Source organism: Mustela nivalis (genome assembly GCF_964662115.1).
Source record: "Mustela nivalis genome assembly, chromosome: 7".
Classification (NCBI taxonomy): Eukaryota; Metazoa; Chordata; class Mammalia; order Carnivora; family Mustelidae; genus Mustela; species Mustela nivalis.
This window is the reverse complement of record NC_139026.1, coordinates 52,326,026-52,343,802: the sequence shown is the minus strand read 5'-3', so window position 1 is coordinate 52,343,802 and position 17,777 is coordinate 52,326,026.

The following is a 17,777-nucleotide window of genomic DNA, read 5'->3' as shown; positions in this document are numbered from 1 at the left end:
GGCCAATTCAATATTTGAAAATTAATTATTCATCATATGAACAGGCTAAAGGAGAAAAGTCATATGGTCAAATCAATAGATGCAGAAAAAGCATTTGAAAAAAATCCAAAACACAATCATGTTAAAAACTCAGCAAATTAGGAATGGAGGGGAATTTCCTCAATTTCATAAAAAAAAATATTTACTAAAAACTTAGAGCTAACATCACACTGCGCTTTTCCACTAAGATCAGAGGAAAGGGAAGGATATCTCCTCTCACCACTCCCTCCCAGTATCATCCTGGAAGTCCTAGCTAATGCAATAGGGGAAAAAAGGAAATAAAAGTTATATGGAGTGGGAAAGAAGAAAATAAACCTTCCTTTGTTCAAAGAGAACATGATTTCTTGTGCAGATGTCTGAAAGAATCAACAACAACAACAACAAAAACCCTCCTAGAACTAATAAATGATTATAGCAAGGTCACAGTATACAAGGTTAATATAAAAAAGTCAATTGCTTTCTTATATATCAGCAATGAAGAAGTGGAATTTGAAATTAAAAACATAATACCATTTATATCAGCACCCCCCCGGTAAAGTGAAATACTTAAGTTTATATCTAACAAAATATATATAAAACCCAGATGAGGAAAACTATAAAACTCTGATGAAAGAAATCAAAATACTAAATAAATGGGGAGATACTCCATGTTCATGAATTGTAAGACTCAATATTGTCAAGCTGTCAGTCTTTCCAACTTGATCTACACACTTAATGCAATCCCAATCAAGTCCCAGCAAGTTATTTTGTGGATACCAACAAATTAATTCAAAAGTTTATATAAAGAGGCAACATACCTAGTACAATATTTAAGGAAAAGAAAAAATTTGGAGGATACCCACTACCCGACTTTGAGCCTTTGTAATTAAGATAGTATGGTATTGGTGAAAGAAAAGACAAATAGATCAATGGAACAGAATAGAGAGCCCAGAAATTGACCCACATGATCTTTGATAAAGTAGAAAAGGCAGGGGATCCTGGGTGGCTCAGGGGGTTAAAGCCTCTGCCTTCGACTCAGGTCATGATCCCGGGGTTCTGGGATTGAGCCCCACATTGGGCTCTCTGCTTGGCAGGAAGCCTGCTTCCTCCTCTCTCTCTCTCTGCCTGCCTCTCTGCCTACTTGTGATCTCTGTCAAATAAATAAATAAAATCTTTAAAAAAAAAGAAGTAGAAAAGGCTATTGCCTTTTCAACCAATGGTGAAGAAAGAAGGAAAGAAAAGGAAGAAAGAGGGAAGGGAGAGAGGGAGGGAAAGAAAAGAAAGGGAAGGAAGGAAGGAAGAAGAAGAAGGAGGAGGAGGAGAAAGAAAAGAAGAAAAGAAAAGAAAAGAAAAAGGAAGGAAGGAGGGAAGGAATGAAGGAAGGGTGGGTGGGTCTGGGTCTGAAGGCACGGAAGGAGGTTAAGAGAAGGCGAGGATAGAAAGGAAAAGATCTAGACACAGAACTTATACTCACCACAAAAATGACTGAGGGCATATCATAGACCTAAACGTAAAGCACAAAACTATCAAAACTTGGAAGATAACATAGGAGAAAATCTGGGTAACCTTCGGTATGGTTGGTGACTTTAGATACACAGCAGAAACACTATCTATGAAAGAAACAATTGATAAGCAGGACTTCATTAAAATTAAAAATCTGCTCTGTAAAAGATGCTGTCAATAGAATGAGAAGACAAGCCAAGGAGTGGGAGAAAATATGTATAAAAGACATGTCTGATAAAGCACTGCTATCCAAAATATTTTTTAAAACTCTTTAAACTCACTAATAAGAAAACAAACAACTTCATTTAAAAAATGGTCAAAAACCCAAACCTATACCTCACCAAAGAAGATATATAGATAGCAAATAAACATATGAAAACATGCTCCACATCATATGTTATTAGAGAAATGTAAATTAAAACAATAAAATACCACTACACTCCTATTAGAATGACGCAAATTCAAAACACTGAAAAATACCAAATGCTGGTGAGAATACGTCAAAGGAATTCTCATCTACTGATGATGGGCATGCAAAATGATACAGCCACTTTAGTAAACAGTTTGGCAGAGTCTTACAAAACTAAATTTACTCTTGCTGTACAATCCAATGATTACACTCCTTGGTGTTTTTTCAAATGAGTTGGAAAATTAAGTCCATACAAAAACCTGCACACAAATGTTTCTAGAAACTCTATTCATCATTGCCAAACTTGGAAGCAACCAAGATGTCCTTCAGTGGGCGAATAGATAAATAAACATAATACATCAAGACAACAGAATATTATCTAGTATGAAGAAGAAAAAGCTGTCAAGCCATGAAAAGACATGGAGGAAACTTAAAGGTATATTACTAAGTAAAAGGAACCAATGTGAAAAGGCTGCATACTATATGACTCCCAACTATAGGACATCCTGGAGAAGGCGTAACTGGAGAGAACAAAAGATCAGTAACTGCTAGTGGTTAAGGGAGAGGGTTGGGTGGGTAGGCAGAGCACAGGGAATTTTATGGTGGTGGACCTATTCTGTATACTATAATTTCTACATTGTATAAATGTATTGTCAAAACCCAAAGAATGCAGGACAGGAAGAATGAGCCCTAAGGTAAACTGGACTTTGGGTGATAATGATGTGTCAGCGAAGGTCATTATTCTCAAAGGCAGTACCACTCTGGGGAGGATGTTCTTTGTGGAGCCTGAATTTGGGGGAGCAGGGCATATAGGAACTTTCTGGGCCTTTGATTTTGCTGTGAATCTAAAACTACTCTGAAAAAGTCAGTTTTATTTTTTAAAAGAAAAATATACATAGCTTTCAACTCCATGTAGATGTTGAAGGCCTCTGTGTTCTTAGCTATATCTCTCTCTCTTTGAACCACAACAATTAGTCCAAACACCCATTTCATCTTTCAAACCCTGTTGGCCACTATTCCTATCTTACTCTCAGTATATGACCTTGGCCCATATTTTACTGAAAAACAGAGTTTATCACTTGAGAGCACCAGAACTTTCCTTTCTGCCAACCCAAGCAGATCAGAACTTATACTAATCCTGTCTTCCATCCTTTCTGGGTCAGAGAAGATGTGACCTTCTCCTCTCTGAGGATAATCTTACCCATTGTGTTTGGGACACCAGGCTTTTTAAAATTTATGAACTAAATATTTTACTTTATTAAATAAATGAATTAAATTTCTCTCTTTATTGGATCTCCTACCACAACTACTAAATATATTGAAATTGACCCCATTTTATGGGAAAAAAGAACAAATTTAAAAAAAAAAATACACTTTCCTGGAGCTCAATTCACCATACCTACCTGTTTCTCTTTTCTTTTGTAACTATTTCTTGTCTTTTTTTTTTTTTAATTTTATTTATTTATTTGACAGAGAGAATGAGAGCAGGAACATAAGGTGGGGGGAGGGGTGTGGGGGAGGGAGAATCAGGCTTCCTTCCAAGCTGGGAGCCCCATGCAGGGCTTAATCCCAGGACTCTGGGATCAAGACCTGAGCCTAAGGCAGACGCTTAACAACTGAGGCAGACGCTTAACAACTGAGGCAACCAGGCGCCCCATGTTACTATTTTTTTTTATTTTAACTAGATACTAATTAAGTATTCCCTGAAGAAATTAACTTTACATTCTCGTCCCTACAGAGTAAATAGCAATTTAACAAGATAAACTTATACAGATACGTTTAGGTTTGTGTCTATTTCACAGTTAATTTTTTTTTTAATTTTGTAAGCAGTACATACCTATTGAAGTATATTTGGAAAATCCAGTAAGTCACAAAAGTAAAAATTAGCTACCTCTTCCCTTCTTCTCCTGAACAATTCAATCCAGTGCCACTAGGTGGAGCCATGTAAACTAGTTGCCAAAATGAATGAAAGAGAGTTAACATAGAGTGGGGTGTACTACCCTGACAAGGGTGAGAATGTTGGCTAAGGAATGTGGTCTGGTTAAAGCTGTCAGAGCCAGAATAAGAAGAGGAAGATGTTCTTATGGATGGGATAGGCATTCTGTGGAGTATAGGAGGTATCAGGTTACGAAGCCAGATTATGTATGTGCATATATATGTATGTCTAAATATGCATATATTCCCTAGCTCTGTTTGCTGAGAGAGCCTGGTATACCTACAGCCCAGTTTGTGATTTTTAATATTATCCTCTAAAATCAGCAAGAAAACCTAAGTCCTTAGAGAAATGATGATCCCGGTTTGGAGAAGGGAAATTAGAAAATGAGCTTAAAATATTTTAGACCTGAAAATAAAGAATTGTTTAAAGAATAATGAGGGCCTGTCGAAAGGACTCAGAAAGGAGCTTAAAAAGTGGCCAAATGGGGGCCAATTTAGTATCCAAATAATGACAGTAAAAGACTACAACCATTAAATGAAACAGAAGCCTTTACTCCATATTGGCATAAACAAATAAATGAATGCATTGATATTTTGATGAGAAGCAAGACATTTACATAGCCTGATAGTACATAAAATATTTATTAATTATAAAGGAAAAAATAACTTTGTAGGCCAGAAGCCTGGCACATATCACCTTAATCAAGTGATCAAATTTAATATTACCCAAAATGGAAGAAATAGAAACTTATGCCGCCTACCATAAGAACACAGTGTGGGATGTTCCTACTAAAGATGTAAATGTCTTCTATACATTTCTACTTGAATGTCTTACAAACACGTCAACTCTCCTCCTTCCTTTTCCTCTCCTCCTATGTGAACTGTCTTGGTAATGACAGGATCATGACTTAATCAGCTAAATTTACTCTTTCTCCCTCCATTCTAGATCCTTACCTGAAACACCATTATCTCTCACCCTGTAAGAACCTCCTTTCTGATCTCTTTGCTCATTTTCTTGCTCTCTTAAATCCATTTCCTACCTAGCAATCATGTTTTTTTTTAATGTCCACAAGAGTACACCACTCTTGCTTAAATGCTTTTATTGGCTACTCGTTACAACTGGAGTAATATCCAACACCCTTGCATGATCCAGACTTTCCTTTTCAAACTCGTGTCACTATCCTCCCTATGCACTGTGCTCCCTTCACACTGGCTCCCTGCCAGAGTCTTAAGTGCTCCAAGGCCTTTTGTCATTCAGAGGGACTAACCCATTTGCCTCGAAACCTCCTTTTCTCTAATTTTTCCTGGCTAGTTCTTACTCAGGGATCAGCCAAATGTCCTTTCCTTTTCTGGATACCTGCCAATCTGTCTTCCACATTGCTATCAGGATGCTAGTTCTGGAGCACATAACTGATTGTGTCACTTCTCTGTTTTAGACTCTTTTGGTGAAGACCTGTAGCTTAGCCCCAGAACCCCACATTCTGGCCCCTACCTCTTTCTCGGCTCTCAGCTCCCCTCACCTTTGCTCCTCATAGGTGGCCTTGACTGTGTGCAGGGCATCAGGGAGACCATGCCCTTCACATCCCCGTGTGTTGTCTCCTCTTCCTACTCTATCATCTGAAGAACTTCTGCTCTTCCTTCTAAACTCAGGTCCATGAGAATTATCCCCAGGAGCTTTTTCTCTGCCAGATTTAGGTGTCCCCCTACCACTTCCCCAACACACTAACTAGATTTAAGTCTTCTAGGACACTTGATACACAACAGTGTCATCATTTATTTATTCATCTGTCACTCAATAGATGAAGTACTCTCAGGGCTTTTCAGCTTAAGGAATCACAGCGCGCCCCATACAGAGTAAGTAAGTGGGCAAACAAATGATGGTGAAATGAGTGACCTGTTTACACGAAGTGCCATCATCAATCTGCACAAATCAGTTTGTTTTTGTTGTGGGTCTATAAATTGTGCTACTAAAGATATTTCTCAGATAATCCAAATGAAAATTTTCAAAGTTCAGCCAACTTTTCAAAAGCCACTCAGCTTGTTTGCCTTAAAATGTTTACAGTCTGTTTTTTTGTTTGTTTGTTTGTTTGTTTGTTTCTTTTAAATGGGTAGCCGTCACATAGCTCAAACACAAGAACATATAAAAAGCTATGCAGTGGGGGTGCCTGGTTGACTCAGTTGGCTGAGCTTCCAACTCTTGATTTCAGCTCAAGTCATGATCTCAGGGTTGTGGGATCCCATGTTGTTGTGGGATGGAGCCCTGCATCAGGCTCTGTGCTTAGCAGTGAACTGCTTGAGATTCTCTTTCTCCCTCCACCCAACCTGCACATACTCTCTCTTTCTCTCAAATAAATAAATAAATCTTAAAAAAAAAAAAAGTTTTTATACAGTGAAAAGCTGGTTTCTCACCCTTGCTTTAGATTTACCTGCTTCTCACTCACTCCCACCTTTAGGCAATCCCTTTTCTTAGTGTTTTATGTAACTTTCCAAACTCTCAATACCCGAACAAATATGATTATTCACTCTTCTTTCCACCTTGTTAACATAAAAGGTAACAAACTCACTTTTTATTTTCACATAATATATCTTAAGTGTATTTCCATATCAGTGAAGATTTTTTTCACAGCTTCAGGCATTATATTGTGTGCATGTCCCAAATCTTATTAACCTGCTGCCTACTGATGTAAATTTGGGCTGTTTCCAGTCTTTTACTACTACAAACAAGACAGCAATGAATAATCTTGAACATACACCATTTTGCAAGAGTGTTAATAAAGCAATAGACGGAATTCCTAGAAATGTAACTGCTGAGTCAAATAATTTGTGCACTTATAGGGGTTATTTGTGATTTATTTTTGATAGTTAGATGTTTTCTATAATGACAAATATTGCTGCATATTAATTTTATGTCCAGCTAACTTACTGATTCTCCTACTCTTTAATGTAGTTTCTTAGTTGGTTCTCTTATATTTTCCAGATATAAATCATCTCATATTCAGATAATCATCGTTTCATCTTTTCTTTTTGTACTTAATATCTCTATACTGGGACACCTGGGTGGCTCAGTGGGTTAAAGCCTCCGCCTTCAGCTCAGGTCATGATCCCAGGGTCCTGGGATTGAACCCCACATTAGGCTCTCTGCTCAGCAGGGAGCCTGCTTCCTCCTCTCTCTCTGCCTGCCTCTCTGCCTCCTTGTGATCTCTGTCTGCCAAATAAATAAATAAAATATTTTTTTAAATACCTCTATTTTACTTTATTTGTATTTGCTGAAATGTGTAGAACAAACTTAGAATAGTAGAAATAACCTTTTTGTCTTCAGTCTTCCCTGTTGGAAATACTTTAATATTTTCATCTTAAGCATGGTCCTGGCTTTCAAGAAAAGATAATACATATGTATAATTATGAAATTAACCATTCATTACTCTTTTACTGAGTTTTTATAAAGAGTGGATTTAAATCTCTTCCTACATCTATGGAAATGAAGTCAACTTGTCCATGATGTAAAATCGGTTCTTCTTTGATGTGCTGTGGGATCATGCTTACAAATTTTTCATTTAAGACATGTTGCCGATGTTCCTGAGTGAGATTAGTTTCTATGTTATCTTCGCCAGGTCTGGTATCAATGTTTAACCCAGCTCATAAAAAGAAGTTGGAGTTTTTTGTTTTTCTGTACTGAGAAACAATTCACAAATTTTTGAGCATATTAAGTGAAATAATTAAAGCAAGATTCTCAGCACAATGCCTGGCACAAAGCACTTACAAATATTAGCTATTACCAACTTTCAGTGATTCTAAGATACACATCTTTTCACATCTCTGAAACCAGAATGTGTTTTACAATCAGTGGTGTATTCTAATTCAATTAGATGAGATTCTTTTCTTTAAATAGTGCCTTGGATGATGGTGTCCTTTATATCAATGATATCTTAGAGGTGATAAAATGCAGTAATATATCTTTCTCCACTATGTCTGTCGATATTAAACTAGTAATTAAGTCATGTTCAGTATACTTCAAATCCATATTTTCCCCCTCTGCCCACCATTTCAACCTTACTTCAGGCCTTTCCTTTCTCTCACCACAACACTGAAATAGTCTCCTGATTGGTCTTCTTGTCTCCTACAAGCTCTGCTCCAACATGTGTACCACCTTCCTACCAGAGTGATGATCATGCTTCTCCCATGTCTAACTCATTTCTACACAGTTGTCTACAGAATGAAATCCAAATTCTTCCCTATGGCACAAAAGCGCTAACTCCATCTCTTTCTCTCTCTGGTCTTATCCCTAAGCCCCAGCCAAGCTGAACTCCTTTCTGTACTTTCAGATTACCTAATACCTGTGTTGTTTCAAAACCCATGTTTTTCATCACACTGACCTATCTACTTAGAATATATTTTGCATCTGTCTCTGTGTGAGCTAGGAGTCCCTCTGGCAATAAATAACAGAAAAGCAACTAGTAGTTGTTTAAACAAATAAGGAAGAGGTCCATAGGTTGACATTTCAAGGTTGATACAATTGCCCAATAATGCCATCAGAGACCAAGGCCCTTTCTCTCTTATTTAGTGTGCAGACCTTCATCCTTCTCTTGTTGGTTCATCTCAAGATGATCACTGAATTCTCAATCATCACATTTCCATACAGGAAGAATGAGGAAAAACATTCAATGTGTGACTACTGAAATTTTTTTCTTTTTATTAAGAAAGCAAAAGTTTTCCATAAACCCACTCTGCAGCACTTTTGCACTTACATGTCATTGGTCAGAATACCAAGCTAGACCCATGGCTTGAAGATGACTAAGGAGAAGGATGTTGCATAAGTAGTTAAGCCAATGAGCAGTGTCTGCAATGGTCTGCTTGGTAAATATCTTCTCAATTTTTGAGACTGAACCCAAAAACTATATCCTAAGAATTTAGAATATGTATCATCATTAAATGAATATTCATTAAACACCCAATACATACCAGGTACTGTTCTGTTCTAGGCTCTAGGGATATAGCAATAAACAAAATCCTTCCCCTTGTGAAACTTCTATCCTAGTATTAACCCTTCGATCCAATATGTCTACTTCTAGTAATTAACCTTTCAGACTACTCTTCAAAAACCCAGGTACTCCAAAACCAGACACATAGATCAATGGAACAGAATAGAGATCCCAGAAATGGAACCTCAACTCTATAGTCAACTAATCTTTGACAAAGCAAGAAAGAATGTCCAATGGAAAAAAGACAGTCTCTTCAAGAAGTGTTGGAAAAACTGGACAGCCACATGCAGAAAAATGAAACTGGACCATTTCCTTACACTATACACAAAAATAAACTCAAAAGAGATGGTGAGGATGCAAGCTGGCATAACCACTCTGGGAAACAGAGTTATCTTCCATGTATGTCGTTTTATTTAAGATTTTATTTATTTATTTGACAGATATCACAAGTAGGCAGAGAGGCAGGCAGAGAGAGAGGAGGGGAAGCAGGCTCCCCGCTGAGCAGAGAGCCCAAAGCGGGGCTCGAACCCAGGACCCTGTGATCATGACCTGAGCCGAAAGCAGAGGCTTTAACCCACTGAGCCACCCAGGTGCCCCTTCCATGTATGTTTTAATGAGAAAAAAATGTAAAGTAAAATGTATAGTATAGTAAAATCACACTTTTAAAAGAAAATCCATAACAAATTCATGTGGAATCTCAAGGGACCCTAAATACACGAAATGGCTTTGAGAAGAAGAATAAATTTAGAGGACTCATACTCCTTGATTTCAAAAATATTACAAAACTATAGTAATCAAAACAGAGTGGTACCGGCATAAAGTTAGATACAGAGATCAATGAAAGAGAATAGAGAGCCCCAAAATAAATCCTTCCATGGATGATCGAATGGTCTTCAACAACGGCACCAAGACCACGCAAGAGGGAAAAAACAGTCTTTTCAACAAAAGATGTTGGGAAAACTGGATACCACATACAAAAGAATGAAGCTGGACCCTTATCTTATAAAATATACAAAAATTAACACAAATTATTATATTCCATTATTTATTTTTTACACAGTGCTATAGTACTACTATAAATTGTGGGTTATTAAATAACCCACAATTCAACTAATGGTTAAATAACCTTTAGGCATGACCAAAAAAACCAAATAAATTAGAACATTTAAAGCTCTTAGAACATTGTTCAGTGTGTCTGTATAATATGTAGTATGTAATTACTAGCTATCATCTCTATTGTTGTTGTTAGGATTGTCTTTAACATCTGAGTAATTAAAGCTTGACATGTAATTTCAGCTTTTCCTGTTCTTAAAATCTGACTCTACTGTTTCTCCTGGACTAAATATAACTCTCTAAAATGAAGGTTCTGGGCCACCCTGGATGGTTCAGTTTTAAGAATCCAGCTCTTTATTTCGGCTCAGGTGGTGATCTCAGGGTAGTGAGATTGAGCCATGCATTGGGTTCTGCACTGGGCATGGAGTCTGCTTGAGATTTTCTCTTCCTCTGCCCCTAACCTGTATCACAATGTAGAATCCCATAAAAGACTATTTTTGGTTATCAGTACTCTTTAGAAATACAAAGAAGCAAATGGACTTTAACTTAAAAGATAAAACACTGAGGGGTGCCTGGGAGGATCAGTTGCTTAAGTGTCTGCCTGCAGATGAGGTCATGATCCCAGGCTCCTGGGATTGAGGCCCATGTCTGACTCCTTGCTCAGCAGGAAGTCTGCTTCTTCCTCTCGCTCTTTTTGCCACGTCCCTGCTTGTGCTTCCTGTCAAATAAACTGTCTTAAAAAATAATAATAATAAACATAAAACATTGAGCTTTTTGATAATTTTGAGAAACTATATTAAGCATATTGTCTGAGTAGAAACAATCTGAGGGTTTGTTAGGCTTTTTATTTTTGTACATTCAAATATGTTTCCCACCAAAAATTAAAGAAGCTTAATGAGATAGCACAAAGTTGAAACACTGATCTTTGAGACCGTCTCTGGAGATACAAAGTGTCTGAACTCCCAAGTTTTCCTCAAGCTACTTGTGCCAAGATAAAGCAAATGCACTCTCTGCTAGAATGAATATAATAGGCCATTCATTAAGCTTTCTGGCTTTGAAGGAGGTTAACATGTAATCAGCTGAAATGTGCTTGATTTCACTGTGAGAAGCTACACTATCCTGATGGCTCTCTTCACCCACACAAAGTAAACTGAGTATAACAGTTGTTACCACTAGACAAGCTATATTCAGTCCCTGGCAAGCACTCTACCAATACAACGGAAACATTTTTTTCTATGCATTTCTGTTAAGACCCATATAGGCCCTAATTCTATTTTCTCTCAATTCCAAAATAATCCTCCCTTGTTCTTAACGGCATGAGTTTTCCTGAATTTCCCTCCCTTGCTTTCTTTTCCAGGAACTGACTTTTTTCTTTCTCCTACTTTCCCTCCTATCTTATCCTTTTAACTCAGTAAATACAGTAAGTATTTGCAAAATACTTCAAACTTGTGTAGAACCTGTTCTCTTCTCTGTCAAGAACTTGTTACTCAGGTACCCTAACTTTGCTTATTTGGATGCCATTCTAGACCAAAGCTCAGAGCCTTTCTTCAGTCATTAAGATTCAAAAGATAAATATTCATTTTCATGGTTTCACGAAGGTTAACAGTTTAAAAAAAAAACTTTCTTCCACATAACGTTATGTGTAAAACTATCCCAGGAAGCCGATAGCACAGACATCACCAACCACATATTTTTTGGTGAGGAAGTTGAAGCTCAGGACAGTCAACTCAGTTATTCAGGACCTTATAACTGGCTCAGGGCTAGGACTCAGTGTCCTGACAACCGATCCAGTCACTTTTTCCTCTATACTCGCTTTTCCCTTTCCCAAGAAGAGAAACTCCATTTTGGGTGAAGGGAGCATTTTTGATAAAACTTACCTTCTACTGTTATACTGAAGTGATGTTATTTCTCCTGAGGTAATCTCTCTGTCCACTCACTTAGCATCCTCCTGACACATCCTCAGCCTGCTCTTGGGATTATCACTTCTCACAGCACAATATTCAGCCTCTCCCTTTTCATTAGACCCTCCCACTTAGCATTTATAGAAGCAACATTTCATTTAAACTTGTTCAAATTCCTTTTCTCTTAAAGAAACTCCTTGTCACCCAACATGGCTCCAAAGACTGCCCTATCATTCTCCTTCCCTTCAGATGAACTCTGCAAAATTAGCTCTGGTTCTCAGTTTTCTTCTCACTCCACAAGCTGTCATCAGGCTTCTGCCCAACATAGACACCAAAAATGCTGGGTCCCAGTGTTCTCCTCCCTATAACTAGGAAGGAAAAAAAAAAAAAAGATAATTCAATCTATTATTTGATTTCTCTGTGGCATTTGACATGGATAGCCAGGGGTTTAACAATAAAAATCTTTATAGATCATCTTTGTAATTTATAAGGCAACAAATTAATGCTTTTAATGTTAATAATCCCTTCTCCTTTAAGTAATTAATCTTGCGAGTAAGTATTTCTTTGTTTCTAGTTTCTTCTTTTTTCTTTTTTTTCTTTTTTTTTTTTAAATTTCTTTTCAGTGTACCAGAATTCATTGTTTATGCACCACACCCAGTGCTCCATACAATGCGTGCCCTCCATACTACCCACCACCAGGCTCACCCAACCTCCCACCCCCCACCCCTTCAAAACCCTCAGATTGTTTTTCAGAGTCCATAGTCTCTCGTGGTTCATTTCCCCCTCCAACTCCCCCAACTCCCTTCTCCTCTCCATCTCCCCATGTCCTCCATGTTATTTCTCCACAAATTGCTCCGTGTTATTGCTCCACAAATAAGTGAAACCATATCATATTTGACTCTCTCTGCTTGACTTACTTCACTCAGCATAATCTCTTCCAGTCCCGTCCATGTTGCTACAAAAGTTGGGTATTCATCCTTTCTGATGGAGGCATAATACTCCGTAGTGTATACGGACTCCATCTTCCTTATCCATTCATCCATTGAAGGGCATCTTGGTTCTTTCCACAGTTTGGCGACCATGGCCATTGCTGCTATAAACATTGGGGTACAGATGGCCTTTCTTTTCAGTACATCTGTATCTTTGGGGTAAATACCCAGTAGTGCAATTGCAGGGTCATAGGGAAGCTCTATTTTTAATTTCTTAAGGAATCTCCACACTGTTTTCCAAAGTGGCTGCACCAACTTGCATTCCCACCAACAGTGTAAGAGGGTTCCCCTTTCTCCACATCCTCTCCAACACACGTTGTTTATTGTATTGTTAATTTTGACCATTCTAATTGATGTAAGGTAGTATCTCAATGTGGTTTCGATTTGAATCTTCCTGATGGCTAGTGATGATGAACATTTTTTCATGTGTCTGATAGCCATTTGTATGTCTTCATTGGAGAAGTGTCTGTTCATTAGCAACAAGCCCTAATAACTCCAACTAGGAAAAATCTTATTTTGACTCTTCCTTTCTTAAAAATGTCCTTTTGTCAGGGAGGGCTTAGAGATCCTACACACACCTCTGTTTCTCTCTCTGCTGAGCCTTTCTTATTCCATTGGCTTCCCCTCCCTATCAAGTAGACCCTGGGGTTCCTTGGGGCTCTGTCCTGGGCTCTTTTCTCTTTTCACCAACATATCCTATCTGGGTATTCTCATCCATTCCCATGGCATCAGCTTTCCCAACAAACTGAGAAATCTCTAATCAGTATAAAGTAGTCCATCTCAGTAAACTGGCAGTGCCCCGATCGTTTCAACTTTAACCTACAATAATAAATTCTGTACATCCTCATTGGACAGCTCACAATGAAACACTATAATCACATTTTCACATGTATGAGTACATCCATAGTTAAGAATAGAGATTATGAGAGACAGAGAGAGCGATAAAGAAATGACCTAGTTAGAATATAAGCTTTACTGCTCAGTGAGGAGATCTCAAAATGCAATGACTTAAATAAAAGAAAGTATTTTTCAATTACATGAAAGTCTAGGCTACAGTGGCCTTTGGCCTTTGGATGACTCAGGAACTCAGATGGTGTCTTGCTTGTTGCTCTGCCTTCTTTGACATGTGGCTTCCATCTTAAGGCCTACAACAGAAGCTATGAGTATAGCCATCATGCCCGCATTCCAGCCAATGGTGAGGAAGGAAGGGGGAGCACAAAACCCAACTCGTCCTTTTGAAGTCATGAAAAACTACAACCATCATTTTCACTCATAGTCCAATCACCAGAACATAGTCATATGCCACACTCAGCTTCAAGGGAGGAGGCCAGAAAATGAAAGTTTTCAGCTATGCAGCTTGTGTGCAGCTAAAACTCGGGAGTTCTGTTATTTTTTTAATGCTTTTATTTATTTATTTGAGAAAGAGAGCATGAGCCAGGGGGAGAGGCAAAGGGAGAGGAAAAGCAGGGAGCATGACCTGGGGTTCGATCCCAGGACCTTGGGATCATGACTTGAACCAAAGTCTAACACTGACTGAGCCACCCAGGCACCCCCTCAGGAGTTCTATTATTTAAGATTATAAAGATAGAATTGGAGAAGAGGGTCATAGGATACCACCAACAGTTTCTGCTGCATGGATGTGAAATGAGTGTTTCTGAAATCAATATCTCTTACTCATTCTGTTCATTACAATATTTCCTATTTTACTATATTCTAGATCACATTTTTTAAATCATACCATAGTTCATTGTGGATAATGACCCAAAATTTGAAAAATTTTGCTCTAAGCCTTTTGTGTCAAACATGGTAACAAGTAGCCACATGGCCTTTTGAGCACTCAACATGTGGCTAGTCTAAATTGATATTTGCTGTTAGTATAGAATCCCACACCAGATTTCAAAGACTTAGAACAAAAAAGAACGTGAAGTATCTTAGCAATTTTTATATTGATTAAATGTTGAAATGATAATATTTTAGCTATATTAAGTAAGATAGATAATCAAAATTAATTTAGTTGTCGTATTTTTGTTTTTTAATGTGGCTACCAAAAAATGTAAAATTACATAGGAGGTTCATGTTGTATTTCTATTACGCCATACTACTCTAAACTCTGGATGCAAATGTCAAACTCCCTTTGAAAATTAATACTTGAATATTCCATGAGTGCTTTCTTTTTTTTCTTTTTTCTTTTTTTCTTTTTAGAAAGAGTCTGTGCACACAGGCAGGGAGGGGCGAGGGGGAGAGAGAGAGAGAGAGAATCCCAAACAGACTCGTGCCCAGTGCAGAGTCTGACGTGGGGCTCCATCTCATGACCCTGAAACCATGACCCGAGCTGAAATCAAGAGTGGGACACTTAACCAGCTGAGCTACAAGGGTGCCCCTACAAGCACTTTCTAAAACCAGACTCCTTATCTTCCCAGCCCTCAGCCCTTCTTCTGTCCTTCATTCCCACTCTGTATTCCCTCTGTTCCATTCAGTCAATTAAAGGCAACACATTTCACTCCATGACCAGCCAGGAAAACTGAAAGGCACATTTCATCACATACATATATTTGCTGTGTACTATAATTTTACCTCTTAAATAGGATATAAATGTATCAGTCTTTTTCTAATGTGATTATAAATGCCCTAGTTCAAAGATACCATCATTTCTCACCAACAATAATTGTATCAATTCCCAAACTGGCCCCTCTGCCTCGGGATTGTGTCCTTCCCATCAGTCTTCCAAATTTCAGTAAAAGCCAGAGAAGTGACTCCACTTATCACTCCCCACATACCTTACTACTGCCAACAAGATCCTTTTTGATTTGAGGTCAGCTTGTTTCACCACTTTCCTCAACACATGGGCATTTTTTTCTATACCAAGTACTTTTCATTCCACTAAATGGGTCTTGATTTATTCTCATCTCCTGAGCCTTTGTATAAGTCATTCCTTATGTGCTTAGAATGCATTTTTCATCTCCTTCTTTCCTCTGGCTAAACACTACTCATACTTTAGAGCTTAATTAAAATTTTGCTTTGCCATAGATTTCCTTTCCAAAGTCCAAGAGAGGATTATGTGCCCCTCTTACGTGCTCCCACAGTATCCTGGACGTCAATAATAATTTTTGGCTACCAAAAGGATGAGATCATGCCATTTGAGACAACGTGAATGGACCTTGAGGGTATTGTGCTAAGTGAAATAAGTCAGACTGAGAAAGACAAATACCATATTATTTTACTCATAAGTGGAATCTTTTAAAAATGTGTAAAAAAACAAAAAAGAAGAATGGGAACTATAAATTCAGAGAATAAACTGTATTCCCTACCTCCAGTGGGAGCTAGAGAAGGCATGACGGGCAAAATTGGTGAAGGGGAATGGGAGGTCCAGACTTCCAGCTATAAAATGAGTAAGTCATAGGAATAAAAGGCACAGCATAAGGCGTATCGTCACTGATACTGTGTAGCAGTGTATAGGGACAGATAGGGACACTTGTAGTGGACATAGCATATTGTATAATGTATAAATTTGTCACTATGTTGTACACCTGAAACCAATGTAACAGGGTGTGTCAACTATACTCAAAAAGTAAATAGATAAGTATCCTTCCATAAAAGCCTATGTATAAAAGATATTTGTAGGAGCGCTAGATGCTTGAAAGAATCAGGAGAATACTGTCTCGGTGGACACATTGCTCAGCAGTATGGGTAGCATGTGACACACTCCTAAAAGAAACATGCACAACAATTTTTGGTAGCAGTGGTATCTGAGTGAACTAAACCATACCATTGATTTTAGTAAAACACCGTATTTAGCGCTCTGTGCTGCGTGTTATACACTCCATATAGGAACATGTCCACAAGGTGATCCTGGCAATCAACGCTGGCTTCATGAATGATTCATTGCACTGCTATTCCCAAATAAAAAGACACAAAATATGAAAAGGAATCAATCACAGTTGAAGAATATAATAACCAATGAAACTATACTAGAGGAAATCAAGAGAAGATTAGGAGATGCCAAAAAATATACCAGAGATCTGGAAGACAAGATAAAAATAGAAAGCACCCAAGCTGAAGAGAAAAAAAGAAAAAAAAAACATTTAAAAAGAGGAAACATTAAGGAATCTTTTGTACAGGATCAAGTAAATAAACATTCATATTTCAGGGATCCAAATAAATAATAATGTTTGCCTCCTATATTTTTATTGCTTGCTTATTTGTCTGGTTTCACACCCATAGAACATAAGATCTTTGGGGGCATATCTGTTTCTACATAATTGACCACACCATCTCCATAATTTTGCATGATACCTAGCCCTACTAGGCTCAATGAATATTTATAAAACAACCAGATGGATGGATGGATGGATGGATGGATGGATGAAATCGTTTACTTAATTAGAGATTGTTACGTAGTAGCATATTTAGAAGGCTGTAACAAAATTTGTTTGTATAGTAGATGATAAATTGGGTTCTTTGTTATAAACAATAGGTCAAAGCTTTGCATTATTTATTTATTTATTTATTTATTTATAATTTTTTTTTTTTTTTTTGAGGTTCTGCTGCTTCTCTTTTCATCATTTCACTTTCTTAATACAGGAAAAATATTTCCCTCTTATCATTCTTCCAGGGTCTGGCTAATCATCCACATTCAGGTACTATCCCTAAAGTCAAAAACTTATTACTGTAATCCAATACCATTTCCATAGGGAACTATTGAATTCTGAAAGTGCTTCAACATTGGAGTAGGCATATCTAATGGAGGACTCGCTCTGACTTGAAGTGAAATAGCTATTTTGAGCCTGTCCAGTGTTGCTTAAATTGTAGCTTCCCTTGCCAACTATTTAGGCAAGGGACGTGAGGAAAGCCTTAAAAGGAGCAGTGGGGAAATGGATGGAGGGAGAAGAGAGAGAAGGGGTTGAAGAGCCGCTTAGCTGCTTTACAGTAAAACCCAGAGAAAGGGAGCACTTAAGGGGAATGTGGATTTTATCCTTCCAGGAATTCTATT